Source organism: Dermacentor albipictus, chromosome 5, assembly GCF_038994185.2.
Source record: "Dermacentor albipictus isolate Rhodes 1998 colony chromosome 5, USDA_Dalb.pri_finalv2, whole genome shotgun sequence".
Taxonomy (NCBI): Eukaryota; Metazoa; Arthropoda; class Arachnida; order Ixodida; family Ixodidae; genus Dermacentor; species Dermacentor albipictus.
The window spans coordinates 34,095,592-34,114,953 of record NC_091825.1 but is presented as its reverse complement, the minus strand read 5'-3'; the positions used below and the strand labels follow the sequence as shown (position 1 = coordinate 34,114,953).

At 44.3% G+C, this 19,362-nt stretch overlaps 1 long non-coding RNA gene across 1 annotated transcript in view; it reads left to right on the top strand.

The window, feature by feature from the left end:
- LOC135908085 (uncharacterized) overlaps positions 1–6,281 on the top strand; it is a 62,928-nt gene extending 56,647 nt beyond the window's left edge. The window contains exon 3 of the long non-coding RNA XR_010566200.2: positions 6,210–6,281. This is a non-coding gene — a long non-coding RNA (uncharacterized lncRNA). The remainder of the gene's footprint in view (positions 1–6,209) is intronic.
- Positions 6,282–19,362: the final 13,081 nt, after the last annotated feature.

Genomic DNA, 19,362 nt, shown 5'->3' with positions numbered 1-19,362 from the left:
GTCCCTGCAAACTTCTTAACCTCATCCGCCCACCTGACTTTCTGCCGCCCACTGCTACGCTTCCCTTCCCTTGGGATCCAGTCCGTAACCCTTAATGACCATCGGCTATCCTCCCTCCTCATTACATACCCTGCCCATGCCCATTTCTTTTTCTTGATTTCAATTAAGATGTCATTAACTCGCGTTTGTTCCCTCACCCAATCTGCTCTTTTCTTATCCCTTAACGTTACACCTATCATTCTTCTTTCCATAGCTCGTTGCGTCGTCCTCAATTTGAGTAGAACCCTTTTCGTAAGCCTCCAGGTTTCTGCCCCGTAGGTGAGTACTGGTAAGACGCAGCTATTATACACTTTCCTCTTGAGGGATAATGGCAACCTGCTGTTCATGATCTGAGAATGCCTGCCAAACCCACCCCAGCCCACTCTTATTCTTCTGATTATTTCTGTCTCATGATCCGTATCTGCCGTCACTACCTGCCCTAAGTACACGTATTCCCTTACTACTTCCAGTGTCTCGCTGCCTCTTGTAAATTGCTGTTCTCTTCCGAGACTGTTAAACATTACTTTAGTTTTCTGTAGATTAATTTTTAAACCCACTCTTCTGCTTTGCCTCTCCAGGTCAGTGAACATGCATTGCAATTGGTCCCCTGAGTTATTAAGCAAGGCAATATCATCAGCGAATCGCAAGTTACTAAGGTATTCTCCATTAACTTTTATCCCCATTTCTTCCCAATCCAGGTCTCTGAATACCTCCTGTAAACACGCTGTGAATAGCATTGGAGAGATCGTATCTCCCTGTCTGACGCCTTTCTTTATTGGGATTTTGTTGCTTTCATTATGGAGGACTATGGTGGCTGTGGAGCCGCTATAGATATTTTTCAGTATTTTTACATACGGCTCGTCTACACCCTGATTCCGTAATGCCTCCATGACTGCTGAGGTTTCGACACAATCAAACGCTTTCTCGTAATCAATGAAAGCTATATATAAGGGTTGGTTATATTCCGTACATTTCTCTATCACCTGATTGATAGTGTGAATATGATCTATTGTTGAGTAGCCTTTACAGAATCCTGCCTGGTCCTTTGGTTGACAGAAGTCTAAGGTGTTCCTGATTCTATTTGCGATTACCTTAGTAAGTAGTTTGTAGGCAACGGACAGTAAGCTGATCGGTCTATAATTTTTCTAGTCCTCGGCGTCCCCTTTCTTATGGATTAGGATTATGTTAGCGTTCTTCCAAGATTCCGGTACGCTCGAGGTCATGAGGCATTGCGTATACAGGGTGGCCAGTTTCTCTAGAACAATCTGCCCACCATCCCTCAACAAATCTGCTGTTACCTGATCCTCCCCAGCTGCCTTCCCCCTTTGCATATCTCCTAAGGCTTTCTTTACTTCTTCCGGCGTTACCTTTGGGATTTCGAATTCCTCTAGACTATTTTGTCTTCCATTATCGTCATCGGTGCCACTGGTACTGTATAAATCTCTATAGAACTCCTCAGCCACTTGAACTATCTCAGACATATTAGTAACGATATTGCCGGCTTTGTCTCTTAACGCACACATCTGATTCTTGCCTATTCCTAGTTTCTTCTTCACTGTTTTTAGGCTTCCTCCGTTCCTGAGAGCCTGCTCAATTATATCCATATTATAGTTCCTGATGTCCGCTGTCTTACGCTTGTTGATTAACTTAGAAAGTTCTGCCAGTTATATTCTAGCTGTAGGGTTAGAGGCTTTCATACATTGGCGTTTCTTGATCAGATCTTTCGTCTGCTGCGATAGCTTACTGGTTTCCTGTCTAATGGCGTTACCACCGACTTCTAGTGCGCACTCCTTAATGATGCCCATAAGATTGTCGCTCATTGCTTCAACACTAAGGTCCTCTTCCTGAGTTAAAGCCGAATACCTGTTCTGTAGCTTGATCCGGAATTCCTCTAGTTTCCCTCTTACCGCTAACTCATTGATTGGCTTCTTGTGTACCAGTTTCTTCCATTCCCTCCTCAAGTCTAGGCTAATTTGAGGTATTACCATCCTATGGTCACTGCAGCGTACCTTGCCGAGCACGTCTACATCTTGTATGTTGCCAGGGTACGTGCAGAGTATGAAGTCGATTTCATTTCTAGTCTCACCATTCGGGCTCCTCCACGTCCACTTTCGACTAACCCGCTTCCGGAAAAAGGTATTCATTATCCGCATATTATTCTCTTCTGCAAACTCTGCTAATAACTCTCCTCTGCTATTCCTAGGGCCTATGCCATATTCCCCCACTGACTTGTCTCCAGCCTGCTTCTTGCCTACCTTGGAATTAAATCACCCATCAGTATAGTGTATTTTGTTTTGACTTTACCCATCGCCGATTCCACGTCTTCATAAAAGCTTTTGACTTCCTGGTCATCATGACTGCATGTAGGGGCATAGACTTGTACCACCTTCAATTTGTACCTCTTATTAAGTTTCACAACAAGACCTGCCACCCTCTCGTTAATGCTATAGAATTCCTGTATGTTACCAGCTATATTCTTATTAATCAGGAATCCGACTCCTAGTTCTCTTCTCTCCGCTAAGCCCCTTCTCTCCGCTAATGCTTAAAAACTTACACAATGACACGAAAGGTTACACTAGTCAAACTTTTCAACACCATTTGGGATGCAGGGTACCTTCCAATCGCATGGAAGGAAGCCATTGTGGTCCCTATTTTGAAACAAGGGAAAGACCCTTCCTCAGTGGCAAGTTACCGCCGGATAGCCCTCACAAGTTGCATTTGTAAAGTGTTTCAAAAAATGATTAATCGGCGACTCATTTATTTCCTTGAACTGAGCAAAATCCTTGATCCCTATCAGTGCGGTTTCCGAGAAGGGCGCTCCACATCTAACCATCTTGTACGTGTAGAAGCAAATATCCGGGACGGATATCTACACAAACTATTCTTCTTATCCATATTCCTCGATATGGAGAAGGCGTACGATACGACATGGCGTTACGGAATTTTAAGAGACTTGTCAGAAATGGGCATCCATGGTAATATGCTAAACCTAATAGAAAGCTATCTGTCCAGTCGTACCTTCCGGGTAAAAGTCGGTAATGTAATTTCGCGTCCTTTTGCGCAAGAAACAGTTGTACCCCAAGGAGGCGTGCTCAGCTGCACACTCTTCATCGTGAAGATGAACACGCTTCGCGCTTCATTACCACCGGCAATCTTTTATTCTGTCTACGTGGACGACATACAAATAGCTTTCAAATCCTGTAACCTCGCAGTGTGCGAGAGACAGGTACAGCATGGCCTGAACAAAGTCTCAATGTGGGCAGACAAGAATGGATTTAAGATCAATCCTAACAAAAGCTCTTGTGTTCTTTTTACAAGAAAGAGAGGAATGATCCCAGATCCTTGCTTAGAACTGGGTGGACAACAAATACCTGTAAACAAAGAGCACAAATTTCTAGGTGTTACACTGGACTACAGACTAACTTTCATCCCCCACATTAAACATCTTAAAGAAAAATGTCTAAAAACAATGAACATAATGATACTTCTATCCCAGACTACGTGGGGTAGTGACGGGAAGTGTTTATTGAAACTCTATGAAAGCCTCACTCGATCACGATTAGACTTTGGTGCCGTGATTTATCACTCTGCCGCCCCGAGAGCACTAAAGATGCTAGACCCAGTCCACAATCTAGGAATCCGACTGGCCACAGGCGCTTTCAGAACAAGTCCCATACAAAGTTTATATGCAGAATCAAATGAGTGGTCACTTCATCTTCAGAGAACATACATCAGCCAAACTTATTTTCTGAAAGTCCACTCAAATCCTCAACATCCCTGTTTTAATACCATTAATGATATGACATATGCTATACTCTTTCGCAATCGTTCTCCGTAAGACAGCCTTTCTTGCTGCGTGTGAGGGAGCTTAGTGAAGAAATGCAGGTTCCACTCCTCGACCTTCGCCTTATGCATCCTGCCAAGCTGCTACCTCCTTGGGAGTGGCAGCTCATACAATGCGATATATCTTTTGTGGACGTCACAAAACATGCCCCAGAGATTGAAATCCAAATGCATTTCCGGGAACTCCAGCACAAATACTCCTGCACGGAGTTCTACACAGACGCATCAAAGTCACACGACGGGGTGTCCTATGCAGCCATCGGTCCATCTTTCTGAGAATCCGAGATACTACATCCGCTAACCAGTATCTTTACGGCTGAGGCCTACGCACTGTTGTTGGTTGTAAAGCATATAAAGAAATCAAAACTACAGAAATCAATTATATATACGGACTCCCTTAGTGTTGTGAAAGCCTTGATGTCTTTCTGTAGCCACAAAAATCCGGTAAATAATGAACTCTACTCCGTACTGTGTAAAGCATATATATCTAACCAACATGTGATAATATGCTGGGTGCCTGGACATAGGAGCATCGAGGGAAATGTACTAGCGGACCAAATGGCCACATCAATTTCATTGCATGTAGTTAATCCTACTGCTTCGGTCCCTGTCACAGACCTGAAGCCTTTCTAAAGAAGGAAACTATGAAACCGCTGGCAACGCATGTGGGACGAAGAAATAAATAATAAACTGCATGTAATAAAGCCACAATTAGGTTTCTGACCTGCTGTAACAAAATCCCGCCGGACAGATGTCCTATTCTGCCGTCTAAGAATAGGACACACTTATGGGACACATAACTTCTTACTCACGGGAAACGAGCCTCCAACCTGTGGTAGATGCGGGGAGAGGCTGACCGTCCTCCATGTCCTACTGGATTGTCGGGAAGCCGAATCCGAAAGAAAAAAAAACATTTTCTCTTAGCATACCGGCACCACATCCCCCTTCATCCTGTTATGTGACTTGGTCCAGAACCACTCTTTGGCACCAACGCCATCCTAGGTTTTTTGAAAGATGTCGTGTTGCATGTTATTAGCCCCACACGTTCTTAGCGCTTCCTCTCTTCAGAGGATGCCGCTGCGATAATTATTTTGAATAGCGCATGCCTCTAGGCCCTTGTGGTTCAAGGGCTCTGGCGAGGCAGTACAGTTGTAAGCAATTTAACATCTCGCATATTTTAAACAATGCATCATTCTTTTACGATGGATTTTAATGTTCATAGTATTCATCATTAGTAATCGCCATAATTTTATAGCACGTAGATTTTACGCAGTTTACAGCGACTATATTTAGACCACTTTAAAGCCAAGTCACATCTTCCATAATACATCGTTAACACTACCACTTGCCATGGCGCTCTTTGGCCAAACCTGGCCCTTGCGCCACAAAATACCACACATCATCATCACCATCAAAAGATGTCCTTATTGGGTGGCCGGGAAATCCCTTCCGCAGAAGGATCCGTTGGATTCCAAGAAGATCAACGCCATACTCGGTACGTGTGTGACAAAAAGGCATCTTAATATTCTTTGTACAGTTTTCCACAAAACTTTTTTCATGGCAAATTCAGTGCGATCTGTTAGGACAGTGCTTTCTTTCCTGCTAAAATAGCTATTAACCTGATTATAATAGCGTATTATAATACAAGCTTTCCCAACATAACTAGAAAATTGTCATTACTGTTGGTATATGTATTTTTGAGATAGAGGCCCTGGTAATATGAATGCACTGATAATACAATATCCTGTCTTGTGGAAAGCTAACATGTTTAGTAACAAGCTCACTTTGTCAATGTCTGCCTGCAGAGCAAAGGCATTTTATAATCTTGCTGTAGAACGTTCATTTTGCCTGTTCAACTGCTTACATACTGCTTGTATCATTTCCTGGTTCTTAAGTGCCACATCTAAGTCAACTCATCTATGTACCTGTGTCCAAGCAAGGCTGCAACTCAGTTTCGACTGGCACCTTGCCTTTCCTCAGATTATTCACACATGAAACTTCCATGAACTGGTCACGATACTAATATGGAAGTTCATTAAACTGAAGTTGATTTAGAGCTTTTGTTTGGTAGATGACAATTGGTATGATGGAGCTTATGTGTCATGTATCTGTTGGTGTTGCGCACATCCATCGCGCTCCCAGCTCTAATGCATTAATTCAGCCATTTCGTGCATTTTAGGACTTTGCACAAAATTGGTGGAGATGTTTAGAGCTCACAGGGTTGAAAACTTGTGCATTGCGCACTTCATTCTTCAGAAAAAGATGCATTGTGTGTTGCAATGCCACAGTAGGAAAACCAATATATTGCCTTTTTTTCTGTTTTCTAGACTACACAAGGCCACATTTCAGCGCAATTCCAGGGCAGCTGAAGAACTCGGTCTCCTCATTACTAGCCGTGGGATATTAAATGGATGTGTTCAAGCACACATGTAAACCTGTCTTCTTCTGTTGCATGCCACACCTAGCCACTTGGCAGCCCGTCACACCTGCCTTTGTTTAGTGCCTGCTTCTATGAGGGAAACAATTCCTGTACGTAGTAACTATATACCTTACAATGGCCAGCATTCTAAAGTTTCTTGGCAAATGTCCAGCTAAATTATGCTGCTTCATTATGGACATTAAGTAGTTTTCATTAAAGCTTGCATGATATTCACTAAATAATTACTGCAGTCAGTTGAATGGTATATCTATTTTAAAACGGCAACAAATGTGTGTTACTCAAAACATCACTATAGTGCTCAGTGATGTACGACGAATTCTCGGACAGTTGCAAACAGGTTTTTAGGAAGTACATAAAAATTTTATTCGGTGTATAATAAAACGTTTTGTAAATGCTTGCAACATATCCGTGGCCAATAGTTGACAGGATGTTACCAGCAAGTTGCTAGGATATATAAAGGTGGTTAATAAATAGTCGTTTTACAATGGACACATTCTAATGACATAAGATAATAAGCAGCCGGTACGAATTCTATCTACATTTTATATCTATATGTTCAATTCCATATCAGTAACCAATAGTCGGTAGTCGGTACTAGAAAGTTGTTATGACGTCTAAAGACGGTTCATTGAATGTCGGTAGGCTCTAGTAACATTTGTCTAAAGGTGGTTTATTCAACGTTACTAAGAATTTTTAAGGGCGCGTGTACTACGTGACAGCTTGAACCTGGTATAATATTTCTTGCTATAATTGTTTTTGTGCGCCTATGGAAAAACCCAATCATACTGAACATATAATTTGCAGGCGTCAACGTTTTACGCCTCAGCGCAATCTTTATAATGAGTCGCAGTTTTACCTCAAAGACAAAACGTTGGTTGCGATAGCATAATATTAGACAACTATAAGCATTAAGGTTAGTAGTTTTATCAGCTGTATAAACTGCTGTGAACATTCGCGTACTAAATAAATTAAAAAGCACGGTGCCACGCGCGCAAACGCAAACATGAACACATCTCGCTCGATGACCGCGAACGCTGGCGTGATGAAGAGGCAGCGGTGAGAAAATTCCCCTTAGTGCTGCCTCTCTCTTCGACACAAACGAGGCGTGCGAGAAAAAAAGGCCCGCAAAGCCATCAACTTTCTTACGTGGGCTAACCTTCGAGCCGGCTACAGATTACCCCCTAGATTACCGCCTCAGTCGAGCAGCCGCGGCCGGAACAGAAGCAGAATCACTCGCTGCACTGTCTCTCCACCCTCGGGAAGCGCGGAAATATTCACGCTCCTCGCCTAGTGCGAGAGAGAAGACGCTACTGCACCAAGCCACCGTCCTTATCGGCCCACCTTCACATAATTTCTCTCGCAGATAGAACATGCGGCACGCGGCTGCCGCCTTAACTCACTTGGCCCTGCTGGAGGCTACGTTCGTTTGTACGCGGACAGTTTGCACACCAACGCTCTACCTTTCCTCTTTAGTAATATTACCTTATTTTTCACAAACCATGATCCATCCTCATTCACTAGAAATGAAGGCAATATTTTTTTTGTTTGAAGTTAATTTCAACCCATATGACATCGAAGATAACATGCTTCATGCATGATTCTGACAAAGTTTTATACTTATTTATGTGTAAACTCCGGTGCCAATGACGAGGTAAAAAAGTTGTCTGTTGCATTGAATGATTTGGAATGCCAAAGCAGAAAACTGAAGCTTGAGATTCATGGTCTCAAAATGCATGAAGATGAGTCCCTAATCAACAAAATGAACCTGCTTGCGTCAAAGTTAGAGCTTAATTCCCTGACCACTCAATCTGCTCTTGCCGTGCACAGGCTTCCTTCTAACCCTGATGAGATTCACAATGTCCGCACCAGGCCCCGACCTTATTAACACTAAAATACTCCGCAATCTAGACGACGACTCCGTCACAGCCATCACGGCGTACTTCAATCACTGCTTTGACACTGGCACCCTCCCTAATTCGTGGGGAGATGTCAGGGTAATTTTTATCCCAAAGCCAAACAAACGCCTCAACACTTCTAATCTCAGGCCTATATCAATAACCTCTTGTCTAGGTAAAACACTCGAATACGTCATTCTTAACGGACTCAGTAAATACATGCAAGACAACAATCTTTATCCATCAGAAAAGGTAGGTTTTCGAAAATCTCTCTCATGCCAAGATATCATGCTTCGAATGAAACATGACATCATTACACCCAATAGCAGTCTAGATACGCAAGCAATTCTCAGTCGGGACCTGCACGGAGCCTTCAATAACGTTTCGCATTCCGCCATCCTCCGAGAGCTTAATCTCCTTGGGGTTGGCGGAAAGACATATGACTACATATGTACCTTCTTATCCAGCCGTACCGCAATCATACATATAGACACAGAGCAGTCCCTTTCGTACGCTTTAGGTAGCTACGGCACGCTCCAAGGCTCAGTACTGTCCCCTTTTCTTTTTAATCTTTCTTTGATGCCGATGGCGCAAGCATTGCGGTATATTCCTGATCTTAAGTTTTCACTCCACGCCGATGACATCACCCTTTGGATGACTGGCGGCTCCGATGGAGAGATTCAAGACTCTCTACAGGCCGCAGCAGATGCCGTCGTGGCTCATGCCGGGGCTACGAATATCACATGCTCCCCTCAAAAATCCGAGCTACTTCTGCCATCCCATCGGGGGGCCGGAAAACACATGTCTAGTATACAGGTCATCCTAAACCACATCCCCATTACTAGAGTGGACAGGCTCCGGGTGCTCGGTTTACACATTCAAAGCAACCGGCTCAACTCATATACCCTACATACACTCCACACCACAGTCGATCACACCCTGCGCCTTCTAGGGCGAGTCTCCAATAAACATGGTGGACTAAAGGAGGCCGAAATTCTCCGCTTGATCCAGGCCTTCGTTATCGTTAAGATTACATTCGCAACACCATATCTACATCTCCTTAAATCAGAATCAGATAAGATCGACACTCTTTTACGCAAAATATATAAATTCACTCTGGGGGCCCCCCTACATACCTCCACTGAAAGGCTAATGCTTACTGAAACTTTCAACACACTTACTGAACTCACAGAAGCCCACGTCGCATCCCCATATATCAGACTTTCTAACACCCAACAGGTCGCCACACTCTACAATCTCTTTCTATCACTCCGGCACCCATCATCAAGACTAAATACACCATTCTACATCACATACAAGAGAACCTCTGCATCGCCCACTTCCCTGTGCACCACAAACAGCGTAGGAGGCAGCGAGCAAAGGCTCTCCAAAAACCATTCTCCACCTCAAAGACATGCTCTATGTTGATGCCGCCGAATATGGGTATAGAAATCATTACGCAATATCAGTCACTAACTCTCACGGCCAGGTCACTGCGGCCGCCTCCATTCCTGGCTCTTCCTCGGAGGAGGCGGTGGAAGCGGCCATAGCCCTGGCCCTCACAATTCCAAATTCATCAGTTATCGTTAGTGACTCCAAAGCAGCCATACATAACTTCGGAGCGGGCAGGGTCTCTAAGCCAGCCTTTTTTCTCATCGTGGCCCATCCTTTTCATCAAACTGTGGCATTAATCTGGACTCCCGCACATGAGTGCCTTGCGGGAAACGAGGCGGCTCATGCCAGTGCCCGAGGATTTACAGTCCGGGCTTGGGCATCAGAGGTGTCGGACATCGCCACGGAGGAGGCGCCGTTTACAGCGTGGGGTCGACTTATTACTTACGACGACATCTGCACACACTACCGATTAGACCGCTTAACCTTTCCGCCACTCATGGGCAAATCCCCGCCTAGGTGTGAAGTTCTGTGGTGACAGCTGCAGACTCGCACCTTTCCGTCCCCTTACCTCCTCCACCTCATTCATTCCGTCATATACCTTTATCTCTCTTGTAAATTCTTTGTCTCTCTCAAAGCAGACTTGAACCACATGATGCGGGGGTGCCTTAAGCATCCCTTTCCCTCTTTCCTCAAGCAATTAATATCTAGTGAAGAGCAGTGGGAGGCTGCCTTGCGCAGCTCCAGGCCCGATCTTCAGGAGGCCATCCCAGAGTGGGCTGAGAGGATAAATGAGGCATACTTCAAGTAGTTCCTCCTCCCACCCTCTATTCCATTGCCCCCTTCCCTTTAAAGGGGGATAAATAAAGTTGTTGATCATCGTAATCATTATCGTCCCGGTGTTATCATACGCTTTGCACAACAGTCGGTAAGGGATCAATGGCTGAACAAGCGTAAAGTGCTGTCAACAGTAGAAAAAGGTGTTTTCATGCTGCTAAACCTAACTGCCCATAACAGGGCGCTTTTGAAGACCGCTAAAGATTGGGCAAGTGCCAATGGTTTCAGTTTCGCTTGGCACCGTCGCGGAAGAGAGTTTGTAAGGAAAAAAGAAGGCAGTCATGCGCACACGATTACCTGCGTTGCCGTCCTTGATGAACTGAAATCATAAAACGTGTTTCATGAATAATTGTCTGCTACTGCCATGTCTTTCACAGGCTCCATCTGATTTTGTTAATTATATTGGAAATTGTCATAGTCGGACGGCTAAATGTTTTCACCTAAACTGCCAGTCTGCTAGAAATAAAAAAAAAAGATGAACTTGATTTTTTTCTTTGAAAGCCTCAAATTTGAGTTCGATTTCATAATGCTCTCTGAGACGTGGTATGACCAATACTCTGCCCCATGATGCCTTCCGAGCTATCAGTGTTTTACTAGGTCCAGAGCCACTTCGGGTGGAGGTGGTGTTAACATGCTTGTGCTAGGTAATCTTTCAGTAAATTGCATTGATGAATTTCGCATCTTGACGGAAGACTGTGAAGTCTTATCTGTGCTGCACGCACGAACTATTTTTTCTGTATTCTACCATCCAACCAATGGGAATGTCGAGCGATTCTTGCCGTTTCTGGAGAAATTATTTTCATATGCACTTGATCTACAATGTACAATTGTTTTCGGTGGTGATTTCAACATTGACGTGTTGACTGATACCGCAGCTAGTCGGGACTTTTTGCTTTTCCTGAAGGCATATGGCTGTCATAATACTATTTCGATTTCAACCAGGGTGACAGCTTGCACATCTACCTGTACTGTCCTTTTTTTGACAAACTTTCCCCGAGCTGACAGAAAAGCCGGTGTTATCACGTATGGTTTAAGCGACCACATGCCCATCTTCCTAAGTCTCATCCGTAATAATAAAAAAGAAAACAAATGTAACTTCACTTATCACCCAATTACAATGCACCAGCTGGCACAGTTCCGAAATGAAATACGGCTGATTAATTGGGGGGATGTTTTTTCTGCGGATAATGCAGATGCTGTCTATGAAACATTCGTGCACACTTTTCGGGCTTGCTACAAAAAACATTTCCCACTTCGTACCAAACCTTCGCGTTCTTCGAAAATCCGCAAACCCTGGATCACGAGAGAATTGCTGTGTAAAATAAAGGTTATAATAAAATTATATAATAAGTTCATTAAAACCCGGAATCCACATGACCTGCAGCTTTTAAAATCATTTCGGAACCAATTAACAAACGAGCTGCGCCGCGCTAAAGACCGCTATCATCGCGAGTACTTTCAATCCTGCTGGAATGACAGGCGGAAATTGTGGAAGCGAGCCAACGTTTTGTTGAATCGTGTGCCTGATTATCAGCCTCCGACAGGTATTTTGCAAAATCGCGATGTAGTTCCAGACGTGTATTTGCCTGACATTTTTAACAATTACTTTACCAGCGTTGCAAGCGCACCAATCCACATGAATGCTAGTCGTTACTTATCCGTTTATTCCTCCAGTTCAGTTTTTTTTTGCATCCAATGAACGTATCTGAAATAATATGCAAGTTCAGTGAACTCAATAACAGCAGCGTTTGTGATGTCAATGATATTCAGATTAAACCTGTGAAATACGTCCTAGATTTATTTGCGGCTGTATTAATGCACGTCTACAATATGTGCCTTTCTTCCGGTGTATTCCCACGTCAGATGCAAACTATCAGGGGAACCTGGTTGTTTCAACCTCCATCCGCGCCACATGCAGTGCAGCAGCAGAAGCAGCAGCAATCGCTCTCGCACTTCGCGACGCTGAGAGCAAGGGAAAGTCCGCCCGTGTCCTTACTGACTCACAAGCGGCGTGTCGTTTATACTTGAATGGAAAACTCCCTACACAAGCCATTCGAATCCTGGGTCGCACGCTAGAATGGACCCACGGTATCATCTGGCAACCCGGGCACGAAGGCCTGCGGGGCAACGAAGAGGCGGACTGCGCAGTTCGGGGTCTCACTAGCCGAGCGGCAGACCACACCGTTCTTCAGCCCCCGACAGACCGACGAGTGACCCACGAGTTATTAACGACAGGTCAACAAATACTACAGGGCCAACGGCTCGGAAGAACGCAATACGCTCCCCCACACAACGCTCTCAATAAACTCCAGGCAAGGGACTGGAGCCGCCTGCAAACACATACCCACACTTGTCTCGTCTACACGCAATCTACCCAGACAGTTATACTTCCCGAACATGTCCCTGGTGTAGCAACCACACAGCGACACTCGCGAACATAACACACGAATGCACCGACCGTCCGGGCGACGCAATTTCGCCACGAGTCACAACACACACACTCACTACGTGGTCTTGGGAGGCGAGACTCTCCGAACTGGACCTGGGAAGCCAACTGCCGACCCTCGACCAGGCCCGGCGAGCCGCGATCACCAGTGGAGCCCTGTCAGAGGGAACCACCCAGGAATAAAGCGTGCAATAGTTTCTGCAATAATAAAGTTCCTCCTCCTCCTGCAAACTGCAGAAGTCTTGGCTCTATTCAAGAAAGGAGATAAGAAATTGTTGACAAATTATGGACAAATTTCTATTCTCCCCGTATTTCCAAAATGTTTAGAAAAAAATATTTTTCAACGCATTTCTGATTTCCTTGAAAGCAAGAACTTTTTAAATGATTGTCCGTTTGCCTATTGTAAAAATAGGTCTACTCAACTTGCTCTGTTTCAGCAAAAAGAATTCAATTTAGATCATTTTGATAAAGGCCCGCTTACTCTAGGCATTTTTATAGACTTTAGCGAGGCCTTTGATCGTATTATCCGCGAGCTTCTGTTATATAAAATGAATCGCTATGGTATTCTTGGCATTGCTTTAGACTTGATTAGGTCATATCTGTGTCATAGATGCTAATTTGAGCAAATAATAAAATTTCATCCCAAGTTTATTTATTTATTTATTTTCAATACTGCCAGTCCCATTAGGGACCATGGCAGGTGGACATACGAAAATGCAATACATGGTAGTAAACGTGCACATGCAAATTGCGTGTCAATAAGCCAAACAAGGACTGCAAAGGAGCAAGGTAAGAATGTATAAAAATACAAATATAGAAATCACTTGCCTAGCAATACAGAGAATACATCATGAAGAAGACAGCAAACGGGAAAAAATAACAGTAACACCTTCACCATAATCAGCATGGCTTACAAGAGTTGCAAAGCATATTATGTGAATAAGACTGCGTTACTGATTGCTTAATATGGATTCTAACCGTGATGTGAAGTGAGATAATGAGTCTGCGGAAATCACTGACTGATTGAGGGGATTCCATTCCCTTATCACGAGGGGGAAATAAGGGTACATGAATGTGTCATTACGGCATGAATATAATGTTAAAGCGTGTACATGTTTATGTCTCGATGATCGTGTCTGTGAAAAACATATGTATTTTTTTAGGTCTATCTTATAATAGTTGTGAATCAAGTGAAATAAAAATTTTAGCCTTGCTTGTTTCGCTCTTGATGATAGCGTTGGTAAACCGGACATAGCCGCAAGGTTAGTGGGTGAATTTGTGCGCTTGTACTTGTTGTGAATAAACAGCAGCGCCTTTCGCTGTACTTTTTCCAGTTTCGTTATATTAGTTACTGAGTGGGGAATCCAAACTGTGTTAGCGTACTCCAAAACCGGTCTAACGAAAGTAGTATACGCAAGAAGCTTAGTCGACTTGGGTGCGAGGCGCAGGCATCTTCGGAGATAAAATAGCTTGCGTAATGCCTTCAAGGTCACGTTGGCAATGTGCGCGTCCCATATCAGGTCAGAAGTTAGAGTGCTGCCTAAACATTTATGCTGGTGAGCTTTTGTTAGCATTGTGCCGTTAATAAAGTACGGAAAGTCGTAAGGTCGCTTTTTTTGTTACCGTCATGCAAACTGATTTAGTTGTGTGTATGGTCATTTGGAATTTTTTGCACTATTCACTTAGCTGGTCTTGTGAATTGTTGAGCGAACATGATCTTCGTAGGTGTTAATTGTTTGGTAGATGACGCAGTCATCAGCAAAACAGTTTGATGTTACAGTCAATATTTCTGGTTATGTCGTTAATGAAAGTTAAAAATAACCGTGGCCCCAACACTGATCCTTGGGGGATGCCTGATGTGACAGGCACTGTCGCAGATTCCACATGCTGGAATAGTGCGAATTGTGTCCGGTTTGTTAAGAAATCTGTTACCCAGTCTAAAATTTCCCTATTCCCAATAAAACCTAGCAATTTTGTTAGTAATTTACTGTGGCATACGCGATCAAATGCTTCCGAAAATTCTAATAATATTATATCAATCTGGCTACAGTTATTGATGTTAAATGTGAGGTCTTGCACAACTTCCGTAAGCTGCGTGAGGGTTGACAATCCATGGCGGAATCCGTGGTGGTGTGGCGCTATAGAGTTGTGAGTGTCAAGAAAGTTTGTTAGGTGTTTAAGGATGATATGGTCAAGCATTTTGCAAGCGGTGCTAGTGAGTAATATCGGTCGATAATTAGAGAGCAATAAAGTATCTCGTATTTTGTGTATTGGGATGATTTTCGCATTTTCCAGTCGTCGGATAAAGATGATTGTGACAAGGACTTCCGAAATGTCAGGCCCGAGTATCGGCTGCACCACCCTACGTATCTGTTCAGAAAATGATTTGGATTTCATCTGGTCCGTATGATTTTTTAGGGTCAAGCTTGAGCAACATATTAAGGATACCCGCGTCAGATATTATTAAAGGATTGATGCGCGATGTTGAACTGCTACTAATGTCTGAAAGGTTGCAGTCATCTTTTGTGAAGTTCGAGTGAAAATAGTTATTGTAGGCATTAGCGTTGTTAGTTTTTTCTCAGTTGATAGGTCTGATAACATCTCCTTAGTTGGGCGGAAAAGGTTCCAGAATCTCTGAGGGATATTTGTAGGAAAGTTGTTTAGAGTTACATGAAAATAATGCTCCTTGGCTTCTTTGGCTGTCTGTCGAAAATGTGCTACTGTGCATGCGAGTTTGTTTGTTTTGGATGGGCATGATCCATGATTTTTAATAGAGTTACGTATCCTTTGTACATGACGCTTTGCTTGGATGACTTCCGAGTTATCCATGGGCTTGTTCTTTGTGGTCGCTTTTTTTAAACGGAACATAGTTAGTTACGCAGTAGGAAACCATATTCTTAAAATGTAGCCAGGCTGTGTTCATATCGATTGACGGGTCGGGGGTAATTTCAGTAAAGGCTTGAAATTCGTGCGCAAGGTGGGTTAGTATGCTGGCGTCATCCACCTTCTAGAAGTTGGGTACTATAGATGTATTACAATGCGTTCTTATCGAGCAGTCCAGAGGCAAGAAGCATAGCGGTATGTCGTGATCTGAAATGCCTTCAATAATTTCTGTCTCTGCTTGGTGCGCTCCGAAATGACCACTGATTAGTATAAGGCCAAGGATATTGTTTGCTGAACCGTGCTTACGCGTCGGTTCTAGAATTATTTGGCAAAGGGTAAATGATAACATTAGGTCAAATAGAATTTCTGAAGAAGGTGATGTGTGATGCATAGTGACCGAGTCCACGTCCGGAAGCTTAAAGGCCCCCATAAGAATAATTCTAGAGTTGTAAGCATATCGGTGTAGGAACTCATGAATGGCAGATATACTATCATCCCCCGAAGAGGGGCTTCTATAGAAGCAACCCACACAAATAGTAGTATTGTTGCAAAGAATCCTGCAATACACGCATTCAGTACCTGACACATCTGGCAGTTAAACTACACTCTAAAAATTTTCACACCCTTATGGGTGTAATGCGGGTGTATTCATCTTTTCACCCTTGTAAACACCCTTGAAACACCCTTTTTTAACGGAAAAGGGCGTTCAAAAAGAAAACACCCTTGGAACACCCCAGTCTTTCTAATTTACACCCTAATTATAAGGGCGTAAGTGAACAAGCTTACAGTATATGATAAATGAACATTGCCAGTTAATGCGTTGATATTGGCTATACATGAAACGCGCGCTACCTGCGCTTGAATCAGGTAGCTGGAATGATTAGATCGGGGCACCTAGGCAGCAGCGCACTGGCTCCGAACAGTGGTCAAAAATGAAGTTTCCCACGAATGTTGATATCGAACGGATGACACTAACGCGCAGACTTTGCATAGCCAGATATCTGCAAAAGGCTTCATATGATCAATGTCAAAATATTTACAATGCTATCACTGAATACTTAAAGGTGTGCAACCAGTTAGACTGGGAATGGTTAGGAGTGAAGGCTAACGGTAAATAGCTCACCAACTTACGGTTTGTATATGACATTGGCATACTCAGCAACGCTGCAGCCTATTTGCAATAAACGTTTGAGGAACTTGTCGAAGAAAGTGTAAGTCTGATTGAGAGTTAGTATGCAGAAGAGAAAAGTAATGTTCCGCAGCCTGGCGAGAGAACGAATGTCATGGCCGGCAGTCAGCCTCTAGAACCTGCGCAGAAATACGTTTATTGAGGGTAATTACTCGCAGGGGCCTCTGATCAAGGAATTTAACAAAAATAAAACATTAGCTGGAGAGCTTACGGCAGGCTTTACTAAATCATGACCAGGGAGCTTACTGCTAACCATTGCTTTCTACCGTTACTAACGTATGGGGCCGAAACTTGGAAGTTACCAAAGAAGCTTGGGAAGACGTTGAGGACCGCGCAACGAGCGATGGAATGAAAATTATTAGGCATGATGATAATAGAGTAGAAGACAGCGATGTGTATTAGAGAGCAAACGGGGATAGCTGATATTCTGGTTGACATTAAGAGGAAGAAGTCGTGCTGGGCAGACATTGCAATGCGTAAGGGAGAGAACTGCTGGTCTATTGGAGTTGCAGAATGGGTGCTAAGGGAAGGGAAGCACAGCCGAGGACGGCAGAGAATAATGTGGACGTGATGGAATCGGGAAACTTGAAGACACGTGGAACCAGTTAGCACAAGACAGGGGTATTGGAGATCACTGGAGAAGCATTCGTCCTGCGATGGACGTCAAGATAAGCTGATGATGATGATGTGACGACATCCATTTCATTTTCTTCGACATTTCATATTATGTGATGCATGCTTGTCATGCACGTTCTGATAGCTCGATTTGCGTCTATTGCGGAGGGGGGGAGGCTAGTAGCGGCGTAGCCAAGTGGGGCACGCCGGGCACTTGTAACGCTCACTAACAGTAAAATTTTCGCTGCTATGGCAATGGCCCCGCTCCTTTGCCCTCCACGGTCAATTGGGACCCCCCTCACACGAAAAAATTTTCTGGTTACGCCACTGTGGGCAGGGGGGTGTAAGATTGCTCTAGACCCCCCCTCCCTAACTTGTCAACGGAAACGGGGGACGGGAGGGCAGCTGCCGCCGGGCAGCAAACCTTAGGCAGCCCAATTACCGGCTGCATTTCCCTTTGGACGTGAATACTGCTCTAATGCCATTACACTGCAGGATTTGTGGCGGTTTGAGGGCATGCAACAATAAAAAAAAACACATACAGCCATCAGCAAGTCTTAGCTTGAGCAGATCTTTGGGAGCTGGGCAAGACTCTCACAAAAAAAAAAAAGCTTGGCACCCCTCTTACAGGCATTGACAACTCTTGGTCCTACCGCTGACTGTACATTTCCGGTAAAAAAAATCACACAGGAACTGCTCTCGGATTTGTCTAAGTGTGCGTAAGCATTGTGACTCTTCCTCATCGACACGCAGTCCATGTCGTCATCAATGTTATGAGACTTGATCCGACAAGTATAAGCGACAGCGCTGCGGCGACACGAGCTGCTCTGGTCGGCGGCGCAAGCGAAGTACTGCAGGTGGCGGGGCCAGGCGCGCTTGTGACGTTCCGTTCGTTTTGAGCCGTTATCGCTCTTTAGCCCTCCTCGTCCGCGACGAACCATTATCAACCGTTCTCCGGCGGCGGCTGCTTGTGGCACGGCCGCGCGAACCGTATCTTGAAAGCGAACTGCATTGTGGACAGAGTGTGCCCACTGCTGAAAACTTCACGCGCTGTGTTCTCACCGTTTACTTCGCTTTGAAAACAGACGCGCGTACACCTATCTTGAAAGTGATCTGCGAAAAGCGCATAGTGCGGCAAAAGCTGAAAGCTTCGTGAGCGCAGTGTTCTCGCCGCTTCGGTCGCGTTGAAGCGAGAGCTAGCACGAAGGTGAATTCACTCGCTGCTGCGGGTTCTATTTTGAAAGATATCGTGCGGTACGGACTTACGGGCGGATGGTTTTTCTTGTTGGGGAAGTATAGAAATGCTTCCGTTATAAAAAAATATCGCAGGGTTCGCGAATTTCGCGATAAGAACCATCACCAATCTACTCCCCCGCCCCCCGCTGAGCGATGCCGTCTTGATCGCCCCCCTCCCAACCCCGGGAAAAGGGACACTACCTTTCTATCTCAGTTGAAGAAAAGATGATGAAACGTTAACAACAGCAATAACGGCATTTGCTAACGAGTTGTCTTGTCTAACGAGTGGCCTCTGAGATTTGCGCGCGAAGCTGGCGCGCGCGAACCTGAGAGGCCATTATTGGCCGCTTAATAGCATAAAAAGACAAAGATAATGCCAAACGACACAGCTAAAAATTCAAACAAAGAACTGATCTTAGCTATACTGATTGGGGAAAAGAAATAAAAAATTAGACAACCGCAACACACGCCACTAAAGCCACCACCGCCGGCATAACGCGGAAGCAACAGTTGGCAACATTCACTCGCGCCTCATTGCTTCGTCCGC